Below are 14,156 nucleotides of genomic sequence, written 5' to 3'. Positions count from 1 at the left end.
ACCAGCCTGTCTATATCCTCTTGCAGTCTATCACTATCCTCCTCACTGTTCACTATACTTCCAAATTTTGTGTCATCTGCAAATTTTGAGATGGTGCCCTTTAAGTCTAAGTCATTGATATATATCAAGACAAGCAGTGGTCCCAGTACCGACCCCTGGGGAACACCATTGTATACCTTCCTCCAGTCCACAAATCAACCGTTCACCAATACTCTCTATTTCCTGTCACTTGGACAATTTTGTATCCTTGCTGCCACTGTCCCTTTTATTCCATGGGTTTCAACTTTGCTGGCAAACCTATTATGTGGCACTTTGTCAGATGCCTTTTGGAAATCCATGTACACCACGTCCATCGCATTACCCTCATCAACCCTCTCTGTTACCTCATCAAAAAACTCGATCAAGATAGTTAAACACAATTTGCTTTCGGCAATTCCGTGCTGGCTCTCATTTAAGGTAGCTAAACGTCCCCAGGAACTTCACAGGAACGTTATAAAACAACATTTAACACCGAGCCACATAAAGGGCTATTGAGGCAGGCTTCCAAAAGATTGGTCAAAGAGGTAAACATAGAAACATAGAAAATAGGTGCAGGAGTAGGCCATTCGGCCCTTCGATCCTGCACCACCATTCAATATGATCATGGCTGATCATTCACCTCAGTACCTCTTTCCTGCTTTCTCTCCATACCCCTTGATCCCTTTAGCCGTAAGGGCCACATCTAACTCCCTTTTGAATAGATCTAACGAACTGGTCCCAACAACTTTCTGTGGTAGAGAATTCCACAGGTTCACAGTTCTCTGAGTGAAGAAGTTTCTCCTCATCTCGGTCCTAAATGGCTTACCCCTTATCCTTAGACTGTGAGCCCTGGTTCTGGACTTCCCCAACATCAGGAACATCCTTCCTGCATCTAACCTGTCCAATCCCGTCAGAATTTTATATGTTTCTGTGAGATCCCCTCTCATTCTTCTAAATTCCATTGAATACAAGCCTAGTCGAGCCAGTCTTTCCAGGTAGGTTTTGAACAGCGTCTTAAAGGAGGAGAGCGAGGTGGAGAGGCTTAGGGAGGGAATTCCAGAGTTTAGGATCCAGACTGCTGAAGGCATGGACACCAATGGTGGAGCGATTAAAATCAGGGATGCTCAAGAGGTCAGAGTTGGAGGAGCGCAGAGTTCTCGGAGGATTGTGAGGCTGGAGGAGGTTACAGAAAATTGGAGGGGTGAGGCCTTGGGTTGGATTTGAACATGACGATTAGAATTTTAAAATCGAGGCGTTGCTGGGCCGCGAGCCAATATTGGTCAGCGAGCACAGGGGTGATGTGTGAATAGGACTTGGTGCGAGTTACAGGCAGCAGCGTTTAGTTTACGGAGAGGGGAAGATGGGAGGGTGGACCATTTTGCATTGGAATAGTCGAGTTAAGTATAGATATCATTTAAGAACAGGATTGCGCTCAGCTGTGATGCACCCCCTGGTCGAATAACCTCCCAGCACTCACTATCTAGCTTCATATCTAGCTTGAAGAATGGATGCTTGCCACCGGAGGTTGGTGAATGCCTGTGAAGCTGTAGCCCTTAACAACCAGAACTGAGAGGTGATACCCAGCAGGACAGACTGAACAGGCTGGGTCTCTGTTCTCTCGAAAAGAGAAGGCTGAGGGGTGACCTGATAGAGGTCTTTAAGATTATGAAAGCGTAAATGTAGAGAAGATGTTTCCAATTGTGAGGGAGACCAGAACTATAAATATAAGACTGTGACTAATAAATTCCATAGGGAATTCAGGAGAAACCTCTTTACCCAGAGTGTGGTGAGAATGTGGAACTCGCTGCCACAGAGAGTGGTTGAGGCGAATAGCATGGATGCATTTTAAGGGGAAGCTGGATAAACACACGAGGGAGTAAGGAATCGTAGGATATTGTTACGTATGTAATAACTCGATGGACTGAATACTGTAAACTAACACAGGTGGAAACCTGGCTCTCCTTTATTAGGGCCCAAAGTGATTACATTGCATGATGGCTTGCCTTTTATACCGCACACAAGTGCGTACAGCCCAATGAACTCCGACAGTGGCGCCACCTGGTGGCTAGTAACCCCAAGCATACATACCTGACAGATATGTTGATGGGGTGAGATGGAGAGGGGTGGGAGGAGGCTGGTGTGGAGCATAAACATCGGCACGGACCTTTTGGGCCCAATGGCCTGTTTCTGTGCTGTAAGTACTGACTAACACCATCTTCAGGGGAGCAGGGAGGAGGGAGGAAAATGAAAGGGAAAAAAAGTTCACATCTCTTGGGGTTGGTTTTCTCTCTGACTCGACGTGTGAGAAAAATGGATCCGCCCAGCAGATTTCCACGAGTCTGGCCGGGACAAGCCAGGATGCAACATTGACTTGGCAGAGGGAGCCTCTCAGGACATTCAAGGGCCGAATTTGGAAGATTCAGTCATCCAAGGCGTGGGTGCACACAGCAAACTTGACTCAGAGACAAGAGTTTTATTGTTCTGTGTTTGGAAGAAAGAAAACTCCATTTATGGACGGTATCCCAGATGATGGGATTTGGAAAACAATTTTTGTTTTTTGGCACCGATTTGACTACTGGTCCAGAACTGTTCAAACGTGGGACAAGTGCCGATGTCTCCAAAGGCAGTGATGTCACCGAGTGGCCCTGGACACGTTGGCCCAGAACTTAAGGTCAGCGGTGTAGCGCGGACGTTCGGCGCTGACCTCGAGTCGCCCGAGGCATCGGTAACAGCACAACCCAACCTTTGTTTGAATCTGCCGCCAAAGCAAGTCAATCTCCAGCGTCCAGCGACAGTGATGTCATCAAGCGGGCGAAGCAGCCAATCACATTAAAGAATTCTCAGAGACAGCAAACCAGGAAGTAAGAAAAAAAGACTTGAATTTATATACAGCGTCTTTCACGGCCAGTGGACGCCCCAAAGCGCGTTACAGCCAACGAAGTACTTTATAAAGTGTAGTCACTGTTGTAACGTAGGGAACGCCTCGGCCAATTTGCGCACAGGAAGATCCCACAAACAGCAATGTGAAAGTGACCAGATAATCTTTTTTGGCGATGTTGGTTGAGGGATAAATATTGGTCAGGACACCGGGGATCACTCCCCTGCTCTTCTTCACAATAATGCCATGGGATCTTTTAGGCCCACCTAAGAGAGCAGACGGAGCCTCGGCTTAACGTCTCATCCGAAAGATGGTGCCTCCGACAGTGCAGCACTCCCTCAGTACTGCCCCTCCGATAGTGCGGCGCTCCCTCAGCACTGCACTGCAGTGTCAGCCGAGATTTTAATGCTCAAGTCTCTGGAGTGAGACTTGAACCTAGAACTATCGTTAATGCATGGAGTATAGCGTCAGTTGTGGCTCAGTGGGCGGCACACTCGCTTCTGAGTCAGAGGGTCCTGAGTTCAAGTCTCACTGCAGGAGCTTGAGCACAAAAATCAAGGCTGACACTCCAGTGCAGTGCTGAGGGAGCGCCGCACTGTCGGAGGGGCAGTACTGAGGGAGCGCCGCACTGTTGGAGGGGCAGTACTGAGAGAGCACCGCACTGTTGGAGGGGCAGTGCTGAGGGAGCGCCGCACTGTTGGAGGGGCAGTGCTGAGGGAGCGCCGCACTGTCGGAGGGGCAGTACTGAGAGAGCACCACACTGTCAGAGGTGCAGTACTGAGGGGGTGCTGCACTGTCGGAGGGGCAGTACTGAGGGAGCACCGCACTGTCGGAGGGGCAGTACTGATAGAGCACCGCAATGTCAGAGGTGCAGTACTGAGGGAGCGCCGCACTGTCGGAGGGGCAGTACTAAGAGAGCACCGCACTGTCGGAGGGGCAGTACTGAGGGGGTGCTGCACTGTCGGAGGGGCAGTACTGAGGGAGCGCCGCACTGTTGGAGGGGCAGTACTGAGAGAGCACCGCACTGTTGGAGGGGCAGTGCTGAGGGAGCGCCGCACTGTTGGAGGGGCAGTACTGAGGGAGCGCCGCACTGTCGGAGGGGCAGTACTGAGAGAGCACCACACTGTCAGAGGTGCAGTACTGAGGGGGTGCTGCACTGTCGGAGGGGCAGTACTGAGGGAGCGCCGCACTGTCGGAGGGGCAGTACTGAGGGAGCGGCGCACTGTTGGAGGGGCAGTACTGAGAGAGCACCGCAATGTGAGAGGTGCAGGACTGAGGGATGCTGCACTGTCAGAGGGGCAGTACTGAGGGAGCGCCACACTGTCGGAGGGGCAGTACTGAAAGAGCGCCACACTGTCGGAGGGGCAGTACTGAGTGCTGCACTGTTGGAGGGGCAGTACTGAGGGAGTGCCGCACTGTCGGAGGGGCAGTACTGAGGGAGCGTCGCACTGTCGGTGGGGCAGTACTGAGGGAGCGCCGCACTGTCGGAGGGGCAGTACTGAGGGAGCGTCGCACTGTCGGAGGGGCAGTACTGAGGGAGTGCTGCACTGTCGGAGGTGCCGCCTTTTGGATGAGACGTTAAACCAAGACTCTGTCTACCCTCTCAGGTGGATGTAAAAGATCCCATGGCACTATTTCAAAGAAGAGCAGGGGAGTTACCCCCGGTGTCCTGGCCAATATTTATCCCTCAATCAATATAATGAAAAAAAACAGATTAAGGTTATTAAACTGAAAATGCTGGAAATACTCTGGTAGCATCTCTGGAGAGAAGCAGAGATAATGTTTCAGGTGACAGACTTTCCAGCAGAACTGACAAAACATGGTTAGCCATGTAATTTTTTTTTATCATTAAGACTATTCCTCTTTTAAACTCAATGCAAGCTATTTGTAATTATCGAAAATATATTATTTTACTTACCCCAGCCACTGGGCTCAAGGTTAGCATGCAGGTACAGCAGGCGGTTAAGAAAGCAAATGGCATGTTGGCCTTCATAGCGAGGGGATTTGAATACAGGGGCAGGGAGGTGTTGCTACAGTTGTACAGGGCCTTGGTGAGGCCACACCTGGAGTATTGTGTACAGTTTTGGTCTCCTAACTTGAGGAAGGACATTCTTGCTATTGAGGGAGTGCAGCGAAGATTCACCAGACTGATTCCCGGGATGGCGGGACTGACCTATCAAGAAAGACTGGATCAACTGGGCTTGTATTCATGGAGTTCAGAAGAATGAGAGGGGACCTCATAGAAACGTTTAAAATTCTGACGGGTTTAGACAGATTAGATGCAGGAAGAATGTTCCCAATGTTGGGGAAGTCCAGAACCAGGGGTCACAGTCTGAGGATAAGGGGTAAGCCATTTAGGACCGAGATGAGGAGAAACTTCTTCACCCAGAGAGTGGTGAACCTGTGGAATTCTCTACCACAGAAAGTAGTTGAGGCCAATTCACTAAATATATTTAAAAGGGAGTTAGATGTAGTCCTTACTACTCGGGGGATCAAGGGGTATGGCGAGAAAGCAGGAATGGGGTACTGAAGTTACATGTTCAGCCATGAACTCATTGAATGGCGGTGCAGGCTAGAAGGGCTGAATGGCCTGCTCCTGCACCTATTTTCTATGTTTCTATGTTTCTATGTTTCCCTGAAGCATTTTTTTGGCGAACTTGAACAGTTACGCCCGATTTTTTTGGGCCCAAGTACGCCAAAAAAAAAATGCTCTACGTTTCCTTGTTGGATCTCTTCATTTTGGCGTGGCCTAAACCGACCTTTAGTTTTGGGGGTGGAGCCTTGATCTGCGCCAAAAAGATCGGGTTGCCACGGTAACCAGGGACACAATGCGAGCTGAGGCTGCAAAGTGAAGCACACAGCCAGTTCCCAACACATTAAAACATAGCAGCAACTTACCTCCAACCCCGCCCGAAGGGCTTGCCGGTCCGGTCCCATTCTCGGTCCCCATTCTCCCGGTCCGGTCCCATTCTCGGTCCCCATTCTCCCGGTCCGGTCCCATTCTCGGTCCCCATTCTCCCGGTCCGGTCCTATTCTCATTCCCCATCTCTCCCTCTCTCTCTCTCTCTCTCTCTCTGTTTTTCAATTCTTTCAGTGTGTCCGGGCATGTGCTGCGCCGATTTCCTTAACTCTAGGGAAGGTTTTTCTGCAGAGGCCACATACACTGGCCTAAGCAGAACTGGAGTAACTCTCAGCTGGCCAAACTTCCCTAAATGGCCAGAATTGGCGCAGGTGGCAGGTTACGCCCCCTTTGGCTGAAAAAAAAACTGACCTAAACAAATTGTAACTTAACTGAGTTACGCTGGTGCAAATTGATTGGGGAAAGTGTGGTTTTTCAACTTAGGCCAAAAAGAGCAGCCTGCTCAAAAAAAAAAATGGCGCAAATCACTGGGGAAAATGGAGCCCCTGGATTGGAATTGGACCCAATTAAATGCATCTATACTACTGCGGCCAATCCAGAAATAGATTTTGGACAAGCAGTGTGATAAGACTGAGGCAGTGGAGGGGTCGAGAGGTGGTGAGGCAGAGCCAGGTGTCGTCAATGGACACGTGCAGCCCGATGTCATTTCTTCGGATGATGTCACGGAGGGACAGCATGTAGATGAGAAATAGGAGGGGGCCAAGGATAGAAGCTTGGGGGCGACACCAGTGGTAATGGTGCAGGGGTGGGAAGAGAAGCCGTTGCAGGTGACTGAATAGGTAAGAGAGAAACCAGGCGTGCAGTTTTGGTTTCCATATTTATGAAAGGATATACTTGCATTGGAGGCAGTTCAGAGAAGGTTCACTCGGTTGATTCCGGAGATGAGGGTTTTGATTTATGAGGAAAGGTTTCAGTAGGTTGGGCCTCTACTCATTGGAGTTCAGAAGAATGAGAGGTGATCTTATCGAAACGTATAAGATTATGAGGGGGCTTGACAAGGTGGATGCAGAGAGGATGTTTCCACTGATGGGGGAGACTAGAACTAGAGGGCATGATCTTAGAATAAGGGGCCGCCCATTTAAAAATGAGATGAGGAGAAATTTCTTCTCTCAGAGGGTTGTAAATCTGTGGAATTCGCTGCCTCAGAGAGCTGTGGAAGCTGGGTCATTGAATACATTTAAGACAGTGATAGACAGTTTCTTAACCGATAAGGGAATCAGGGGTTACGGGGAGTGGTGGGGGGGGGAGGGGAAGTGGAGCTGTCCATGATTAGATCAGCCATGATCTTATTGAATGGCGGAGCAGGCTCAAGGGGCCGTATGGCCGACTCCTGCTCCTATTTCTTACGTTCGTATGTGATGGCTGTCCCACCCAGCTGGTCAACGGAGGAGAGGCATTGGCGGAGGATGGTGTGGTCAACAGAATCCTCGAAAGTCCTGGGCTCCCCTTGTTGAAGCTCTTCAAGTCTGAGGCCGATAGTCCCGAGAGTTTAGAAGAATGAGAGGAGATCTTATTGAAACATATAAAATTCTTACAGGGCTTGACAGGGTAGAAGCAGGGTGGATGTTTCCTCTGGCTGGGGAGTCTAGAACCAGGGGTCACAGTCTTAGAATAAGGGGTCGGCCATTTAGGACTGTGATGAGGAGGAATTTCTTCACTCAGGGGGTGGTGAATCTTTGGAATTCTCTGCCCCAGAGGGCTCAATCATTGAATATATGCAAAGCTGAGATCGATAGATATTTTGGACTCTAAAGGAATCAAGGGATATGGGGATCAGGCGGGAAAGTGGAGTTGAGGTTAAAGATCAGCCATGATCTTATTGAATGGCGGAGCAGGCGTGAGGGGCCGTATGGCCTACTGCTGCTCCTAATTCTTATGTTCTGAGAACGACATTTGGAAATGAAGGAGCAAATGATGACTGCACAGTGTTCAGTTCCGTTCACAACTCCTCAGATAATGGAGCAGTCCGTGACCGCATGCAGCAAGACCTGGACAACATTCAGGCTTGGGCTGATAAGTGGCAAGTAACATTCACACCACACAAGTGCCAGGCAATGACCATCTCCAACAAGCGAGAGTCGAACCACCTCCCCTTGATATTCAACGGAATTACCATCGCAGAATCCCCCACCATCAACATCCTGGGAGTCACCATTGACCAGAAACTTAACGGGACCAGCCACATAAATACTGTGGCCACAAGAACGGGTCAGAGGCTGGGTATTCTGCTGTGAGTGTCTCACCTCCTGACTCCCCAAAACTGTTCCACCATCCACAAGGCACAAGTCAGGAGTGTGATGGAATACTCTCCACTTGCCTGGATGAGTGCAGCTCCAACAACACTCAAGAAGCTCGACACCATCCAGGACAAAGCAGCCCGCTTGATCGGCACGCTACCCACCACCTTCAACACTCACTCCCTCCACCACCGGCGCACCGTGGCTGCAGTCTGCACCATCTACAAGATGCACTGCGGCAACTCGCCCAAACCCGCGACCTCTACCGCCTAGAAGGACAAGGGCAGCAGGCGCATGGGAACACCACCACCTCCACGTTCCCCTCCCAGTCACACACCATCCTGACTGGGAAATATATCGGCCGTTCCTTCATCGTCGCTGGGTCAAAATCCAGGAACTCCCTCCCTAACAGCACTGTGGGAGCACCTTCACCACACGGACTGCAGCTGTTCAAGAAGGCGGCTCACCACCACCTTCTCACGGGGCGATTAGGGATGGGCAATAAATGCCGGCCTTGCCAGCGACTCCCACATCCCAGGAACGAATTTAAAAAAAAGAATTGTGTGTCACTCAGTGAGTGGAAAAGGGGCAGTGCTGGAGAATTGCTGAATGTGTCATCGCCTTTTAAGAAGTAGAAATAGGAAATACGAAAGATCTGAGCCCAGCATTAGTCAGGAGAAGAGGAGAGCATTTCACTCAAACAGGAAATTGAGGGAGGTTTCTCGTGAATCATTTTGTGGGGAGAAATTTATCAGGAAACAGTGCAATCTAAACTTTTAGTCTTTTATGTAATTGGCACAAGTTACAATGACCTGTAGCCGGGGGTTGTGAGTTGTGCATAATCATTTCCTGCACGTCCACTCTCAGTAAATCTGTTCCTTCGGGATTTCAACAGAGTTTAATATTAGTAATCCCTCATGCCCTTATACCCCCGGCCTCCCATGTCTTTTCCTGCAAGCAGTGATTCAAGCTGGGGTATGGAAGGTGGGCCGTAATCTTAAAATGAGAACTGGGTCATTCAGGGGTAAAGTATAAAAGATTAAGGGGCGATCTAATTGCGGTGTTTAAGATGATTACAGGATTCGATGGGGTGGAGAGAGATAGACTGTTCCCTCTGGTGGGGGAGTCCAGAACGAGGGGGGCGTCACCTTAAAATTAGAGCCCGGCTGTTCAGGGGTGATGTCAGGGAGCACTTCTTCACACAAAGGGTGCTGGGAATCTGGAACTCTCTCCCCCAAATGCTGTGAATGCTCTGGGTCAATTGAAAATGTCAACACTGAGATTGACAGATGTTTGTTGGGTAAGGGTATTAAGGGTTACAGGGCCAGGGCGGGTAAATGGAGTTGAGATACAGATCGGCCATGATCTAATTGAATGGCGGAAAAGGCTAGAGGGGCTGAATGGCCTCCTCCTGTCCGTATGGTTCCATGTACAGATATACTCCTCATTCTCCCCTTCACCGGCGCCCTGCTCCTGCTCAAGCCTAAATAAGAAAGACTTGTATTTATATAGCGCCTTTCATGACCATCTGATTACACAAAGCACTTTACAGCCGATGAAGTACTTTTTGGAGTGTAGTCACTGTTGTAATGCTGCCAATTTATGCACAGCAAGCTCCCACAAACAGCAATGTGATAATGACCAGATAATCTGTTTCAGTGATGTTGATTGAGGGATAAATATTGGCCCCAGGACATCAGGGAGAACGCCCCTGCTCTTCTTAGAAATAGTGCTATAGGATCTTTCACATTCACCCGAGAGTATATGGGGCCTCGGTTTAACGTCTCATCCGAAAGACGGCACCTCTAACAGCGCAGTGCGCCCTCAGTACTGCCCCTCCGACAGTGCAGCACTCCCTCAGTACTGCCCCTCCGACAGTGCAGAGCTCCCTCACGACTGCCCCTCAGAGAGTGCAGCGCTCCCTCACTCCTGCCCCTCCGACAGTGCAGAGCTCCCTTAGTACTTCCGCTCCGACAGTGCAGTACTCCATCACTCCTGCCCTTCCGACAGTGCAGAGCTCCCTCAGTACTGCCCCTCCGACAGTGCAGAGCTCCCTCAGTACTGCCCCTCCGACAGTGCAGAGAGCTCCCTCAGTACTGCCCCTCCGACAGTGCAGAGCTCCCTCAGTACTGCCCCTCTGACAGTGCAGAGAGCTCCCTCAGTACTGCTCCTCCGATAGTGCAGAGCTCCCTCAGTACTGCCCCTCCGACAGTGCAGAGCTCCCTCAGTACTGCCGCTCCGATAGTGCAGAGCTCCCTCAGTACTGTCCCTCCGACAGTGCAGAGAGTTCCCTCAGTACTGCCCCTCCGACAGTGCAGAGCTCCCTCAGTACTGCCCCTCTGACAGTGCAGAGAGCTCCCTCAGTACTGCTCCTCCGATAGTGCAGAGCTCCCTCAGTACTGCCCCTCCGACAGTGCAGAGCTCCCTCAGTACTGCCGCTCCGACAGTGCAGCGCTCCCTCAGTACTGTCCCTCCGACAGTGCAGAGAGTTCCCTCAGTACTGCCCCTCCGACAGTGCAGAGCTCCCTCAGTACTGCCCCTCCGACAGTGCAGAGAGCTCCCTCAGTACTGCCCCTCCGACAGTGCAGAGCTCCCTCAGTACTGCCGCTCCGACAGTGCAGCGCTCCCTCAGTACTGCCCCTCCGACAGTGCAGAGCTCCCTCAGTACTGCCCCTCCGACAGTGCAGAGCTCCCTCAGTACTGCCCCTCCGACAGTGCTGAGAGTTCCCTCAGTACTGCCCTTCCGACAGTGCAGAGCTCCCTCAGTACTGCCGTTCCGACAGTGCAGCGCTCCCTCAGTACTGCCCCTCCGACAGTGCGGCGCTCCCTCACTACTGCCCCTCGGACAGTGTAGCACTCCCTCAGTACTGCCCCTCCGACAGTGCAGAGCTCCCTCACGACTGCCCCTCAGAGAGTGCAGCGCTCCCTCACTCCTGCCCCTCCGACAGTGCAGAGCTCCCTTAGTACTTCCGCTCCGACAGTGCAGTACTCCATCACTCCTGCCCTTCCGACAGTACAGAGCTCCCTCAGTACTGCCCCTCCGACAGTGCAGAGCTCCCTCAGTACTGCCCCTCCGACAGTGCAGAGAGCTCCTTCAGTACTGCTCCTCCGATAGTGCAGAGCTCCCTCAGTACTGCCCCTCCGACAGTGCAGAGCTCCCTCAGTACTGCCGCTCCGACAGTGCAGCGCTCCCTCAGTACTGCCCCTCCGACAGTGCAGAGAGCTCCCTCAGTACTGCCCCTCCGACAGTGCAGAGCTCCCTCAGTACTGCCCCTCCGACAGTGCAGAGAGCTCCCTCAGTACTGCCCTTCCGACAGTGCAGAGCTCCCTCAGTACTGCCGTTCCGACAGTGCAGCGCTCCCTCAGTACTGCCCCTCCGACAGTGCGGCGCTCCCTCACTACTGCCCCTCGGATAGTGTAGCACTCCTTCAGTACTGCCCCTCCAACAGTGCAGCACTCCGTCAGTACTGCCCCTCCGACAGTGCAGCACTCCGTCAGTACTGCCCCTCAGACAGTGTAGCACTCCTTCAATACTGCCCCTCCAACAGTGCAGCACTCCGTCAGTACTGCCCCTCTGACAGTGTAGCACTCCTTCAGTACTGCCCGTCCAACAGTGCAGCACTCCATCAGTACTGCCCCTCCGACAACGCTGTACTCCGTCAATACTGCCCCTACGACAATGCAGCGCTCCCTCAGTACGGTCCCTCTGACAGCGCAGCACTCCCTCAGTACTGCCCTTCCGATAGTGCAGCGCTACCTCGGTACTGCCCCTCGAACAGTGCAGCACTCCCTCAGTAATGCCCCTCGAACAGTGCAGCGTAATATGTCCTTACTATACAGTACAAATGCACACGAGGCCCATACTAGAGAGAAGGTCACTCTGTGACCAGTAACCTTTATTAGCCAGCACTGAAGAGATGAAGGTGGGTGGAGTTTCCCCTTTTATACCTGAAAGTCCAGGTTAGGAGTGTCTCCCACAAGTTCACCACCTAGTGGCCAGTGTTCTCACGGTGTACAACTTAGGTCAGTCTCTCTGGTGGTTTACGCTCCCTTGTAGAGCGCCTGAGTTGGGGCTCCGGTTGTTGGGCGCTGGCCTGAGTGTCTGCTGTTTGCGGTGCCTCAGGCCTGTTCGGACTGCCCACAGTGACTGGGCTCTCCTCCACTTGGTTCCAGTGTTTGGTCACCAGTGGTGAAGTGAACTCTACATCGTGTTCTTCCTCTGCTTCTTCTATGAGCTTGCTGAACCTCCTTTTTGTTTGATCCACAAGTTTGCGGCAGATTTGTCCATTGGTAAGTTTAACTACCAGAATCCTATTCCCCCCTTTGGCAATCACGGTGCCTGTGAGCCATTTGGGCCCTGCAGCGTAGTTGAGGACAAAGACAGGGTCATTGACATCAATACATCGCGCCCTCGCATTCCTGTCATGGTAGTCACATTGTGACCGGCGCCTGGTCTCAACAATTTCTTTCATGGTGGGGTGTATAAGGGATAACCTGGTTTTGAGCATCCTTTTCATTAGCAGCTCTGCGGGTGGAACCCCTGTGAGCGAGTGTGGTCGGGATTTATAGGCCAACAGGAGGCGTGATAAGCGGCTTTGTAGGGAACCCCCTTGGAAGCTGAGCATCCCCTGTTTGATTATCTGCACTGCTCGTTCCACCTGGCCGTTTGAGGCCGGCTTGAACGGTGCCTTTCTGACATGGTTAATACCATTTCCTGCCATGAAGTCCTGGAATTCAATGCTTGTAAAGCACGGGCCATTGTCGCTGGCCACGACGTCCGTTAGACCATGGGCGGCGAACATTGCCCGTAGACTTTCTACCGTGGCAGAAGATGTGCTTGAATTGAGAATGTCACACTCGATCCATTTGGAGTAGGTGTCTACTGCAACCAAAGACATTTTTCCCATGAAAGGACCTGCGTAGTCCACATGGATACGTGACCAAGGCTTGGCGGGCCAGGACCAGGGGCTAAGGGGGGCTTCCCTGGGCACATTGCCCAGCTGGGCACACGTGTTGCACCTGCGAACACAAAGTTCCAGGTCTGCATCTATCCCTGGCCACCAAACGTGTGACCTGGCAATTGTCTTCATCATGACAATGCCCGGGTGCTCATTGTGGAGTTCTCTGATGAACATCTCTCTGCCCATCTGGAGCATGACTACTCGGTTTCCCCATAGTAGACAATCGGCCTGAATCGAGAGTTCATCCTTGCGCCTGTGAAATGGTTTGAATTTCTCTGGGCATGCCCCGTACGTGGCTGCCCAGTCCCCATTCAGGACACATTTCTTGACTAGAGACAATAGCGGGTCTCTATTAGTCCAGACTTTAATCTGACGGGCTGTCACGGGTGAGCCTTTGCTTTCGAAAGCTTCAACAGCCATGACCATATCAGCAGCATACTCGGTTGCCCCTCAATGGTGGCTAGTGGGAGCCTGCTGAGTGCATCGGTGCAGTTTTCAGTGCCCGATCTGTGCCGAATTGTATAGTCATAAGCAGCTAACGTGAGTGCCCACCTCTGTATGCGGGCCGATGCATTTGCATTTATGGCCTTGTTGTCGGCCAAAAGGGACGTTCGGGGTTTGTGATCTGTCTCCAGCTCAAATTTCCTGCAAAACAGATACTGGTGCATTTTTTTTTACAGAATATACACATGCAAGCGCTTCCTTTTCTACCATCCCGTAGCCCCGTTCTGCCTGGGACAGACTTCTGGAGGCATAAGCTACCGGCTGTAACTGACCCTTGGCATGAACATGCTGCAACACACATCCGACACCATAGGACGCCGCATCGCAGGTTAAAACAAGTTTCTGACATGGGTCATATAGTGTCAACAGATTGTTGGAGCATTACAAATTTCATGCTCTATCAAAAGCCCTTTCTTGGCTGTCCCCCCAGACCCATTCACGACCTTTGCGTAGGAGCATGTGTAGCGGCTCTAACAGCTTGCTCAATTTGGGAAGGAAGTTACCAAAATAGTTCAGAAGCCCCAGGAACGAACGCAGCTCCGTCGTGTTACGGGGTCTGGGTGCTCTCTGGATCGCTTCCGTTTTAGACGCAGTAGAGCTGATCCCGTCTGCTGCTACCCTCATCCCCAGGAATTCTA

This window comes from Pristiophorus japonicus, chromosome 10 (genome assembly GCF_044704955.1).
Source record: "Pristiophorus japonicus isolate sPriJap1 chromosome 10, sPriJap1.hap1, whole genome shotgun sequence".
Taxonomy (NCBI): domain Eukaryota; kingdom Metazoa; phylum Chordata; class Chondrichthyes; family Pristiophoridae; genus Pristiophorus; species Pristiophorus japonicus.
Note: the sequence above shows the minus strand (reverse complement) of the source record.